The following is a 3,046-nucleotide window of genomic DNA, read 5'->3' as shown; positions in this document are numbered from 1 at the left end:
GTTGTCGCAAGCAGATTTTTCTTGTGAATTTGGTCTTAAAATTTTTATTTCAAGTGGCATTAAAAAGTCTTAAAAAGTCTTGAATTTAACTTGCCTCATGCTGTAGGAACCCTGTAGTGTTATATTAACTTATTGGCAATGTTACGCAAGTTATAAGTTAAACATCGTATTTAAAATTAGATTTTATGTAAATTTTGGATCTTAAATATTTAAATCATTAACAAAACTCTTAACCATTTTGAGCCTAAACCATGAAATAATTGTCAATGAACCTTCTGAGAAATAAAAAAAGAAAAACATAAAATATTTTAACATAAAATAAATAATAAATGAGTTATTTGTAGGATTTGTGATTCATTAGGCGTTGTTGTACAATAAACAAGAACAGAAGTATTACACTGATGCTGTGGAAACTTAAAAAATGAATGAGTTAAACAGCTAAATGTAGCTTAATGAAACATTAAACGGTTTATAGTTCAGCCTTTGAAGAAATCTTTAATCGGCTGCGTTGAAAAAGGGACGTAGTTTGGAACGGCAGTGGGACACAGCTGTCCTGGGCTGATAGAAAACAGCAAAACATGTCGATTCTTCAGTCTCTGGAGGTTTAATGGACTCATTCCTATCTTTTTTTCATTATTCAGACTTTTAAATCCAAATTTGAGAAAAAAATAATTCTGCCCCAAAGCCAATAAAATAAATTCAGATGATATTTATTTTCAGTAACAGTTTTTTTTTTTTATTATTTGGAGGATCACTACTCCTAATCTTTGTGATCAAGACTCCTCTGCATGTTTTTGATGTATCCTGCTCCAACACACTGGATTCAGTGATGACTTTCCCTCTCTATATGCAATCTGTTTCTTTGGAAACCTGTTTTTCACCCGTTCCTGTAGATCAGTTGAAGTGAGGCAAACAGGAGCGGTAAATCCTGATAACCAGGGTTGGAACCACTGCTTTACTGGACCACAGTTCTTTGTGAGATCCAGTTATTCCTGTGCTACAGCAGCCTCAGCCTGTCAACGGTTTTTGTTGCAACAGACTAGAAAAACCAGTGGCTGTGTTTTGTTGATCATCATGTGCAGTTAATGGAGAGGGACACTAGAAACGGAAGAGATAAGAGGTTGTAGTGCAAGAATATTAGCAAAGCATTAACAAACATTTCTAAATGGTATTCCAAAAAAAAGTTAAAAAACAATCCACTGGACTTTATTTCCAAGTTTGAAGACGTTTCTCTTCCCTTCCAGGAAGCTTTTTCAATTCAAATGTCAGAAATAGCGTTGAGTTGCTTTATACAGCTGCCCAACAAAGCCTTGTTTTTGCTTAGACAACATGCAAATATAAACGGACAAACGGGTCCACCCATTTGGAATTGGGGTCGTCTGGCTGCTTTTGTGAGCCTGCAATGCCCCATACCTGTCTATGCTTCTGAAAGGGGGGTCATTAAAGGGAATTGTTGGTCTGGCTGAACAGGCGGGGTCTTCTGTTCCCCTGTAAAGGGGTTGAGGGTTGTGATGATAGCAGGGATTAACTCAATTGCTGTATTGTAGGTTTTTGAAAGCTAACATTTTATTCAACCCCTCTCTCTATAAGGTTGTTTTTTCTTTCTTAACATGGATGGCTTCCTTCCCTCTCACAACACCTATTTTCTTTGTCCAAAATGTGAACATTCTGGTCCTCAAAAGAATGTTCACATGTTTAAAATGATATCAACATCGTGATCCATAACATTACAAAAAACTGGTATTTATGCAGAATTTATGCGCTTCAGTTTATGTTGACGTTTGTAAAATGTGACTTAAAATCCAGACGCAAAATGTTTGGATGAGGATGGATTTCTGCTAAATTGATTTTATTCTGTCAAAATATACAATTTGTTTCTGTAGAATAAAACATTTCTACCATTTAAAAGCTCCTTATTTTATGCATTTACTGTCTTCCTGCTTAGATAGTGTTTCAAATGAAGCATCGTAATCAGGTCCTGGAAATAAATAACCATCTTTAACTACTTGAATTAATTTGATAACTTTTTCACAAAATAATTGTGTTTTAAGCATTAGATATAACTTTGGGTACTGTGGTGCATTACTTACTGCTAGATGGCGCCAACGTGTTTTTAATACATTTCTGATGTCTAGAGTCGTCCATAATGATAGAAGAGGAGATAAAGATATGAATAACAACCAATGTATCTGTAAAATAAAACAACAACAAAAAAAAACTATCCTCAGGAGAATTAAACCAAAACCTCTACAATAAACCCAGATCGATGATAATGTGGGTATGTTTACATTGTTATCTTTAAACATTTTTTTTTAATTATTATTGTGCCAAAAAAAACAGGAGCCGCAGACTCACTGATAATAAGATTAGTGCTGCAACTAATGATTATTTTGCAAATCGATTAATCTGTCTTAAGTTTTCGATTAATCGGTTAATAATTAGATAGCCAATGATTCCTTATAGAAGACTTTTTATGAAATTAAACCAGGTGAAACTTAAATGTTTCCCCTTAAGGAGTTCTGTATAGAGCTTATTGACAGATTATTATTTTTTTTATCTTAAATCTGAACTGTTTGACTAAAACATATTTTCTTTATTCCAACTGTTTTTAATATTCTTTTTTGTTTCTGCATTTTTTACTTTATTTTTTTATTTTTTCCTACTTGCTTTGATTCTGTTTTATCTTCCTGTATTTTAATCATGTAAAGCACTTTGCATTGTCTTTGTACTGAAATGTGCTATACAAATAAAATTGCCTTGCCTTGCCTTAAATGCAAAAGGTTGAGATATATATATCAATTAAATTTTTTATTTAAAAAAAAAGCTTCCTGGATGGAAATTGTAACGTCTTCAAACTTGGAAACAAAGTCCAGTCGATTCTTTTTTTTTTTTTACTTTTAAGTAATTGGTTAATTTTTAACTGGAGTATAGAGACTCTAAAAGATGCCTTTAGCTGGCAGAGCGACCCACTTAGAGCAGTAATTTTACCAAAAGTGTAAAAAAAAAAAAAAAATATATATATATATATATATATATATATATATTT

General features: G+C 32.6%; 1 protein-coding gene across 1 annotated transcript in view; it reads left to right on the top strand.

Annotated features, from left to right (window-relative positions):
• The window catches only part of cpsf3l (cleavage and polyadenylation specific factor 3-like), a 27,993-nt gene that overhangs the window by 7,570 nt on the left and 17,377 nt on the right, over positions 1–3,046 (top strand). The window lies entirely within an intron of this gene.

Source organism: Cyprinodon variegatus, unplaced genomic scaffold (assembly GCF_000732505.1).
Source record: "Cyprinodon variegatus isolate N-32 unplaced genomic scaffold, C_variegatus-1.0 Scaffold522, whole genome shotgun sequence".
Lineage (NCBI taxonomy): Eukaryota > Metazoa > Chordata > Actinopteri > Cyprinodontiformes > Cyprinodontidae > Cyprinodon > Cyprinodon variegatus.
The sequence above is the reverse complement of the archived record's forward strand: the minus strand, read 5'-3'. Positions and strand labels throughout refer to the sequence as shown.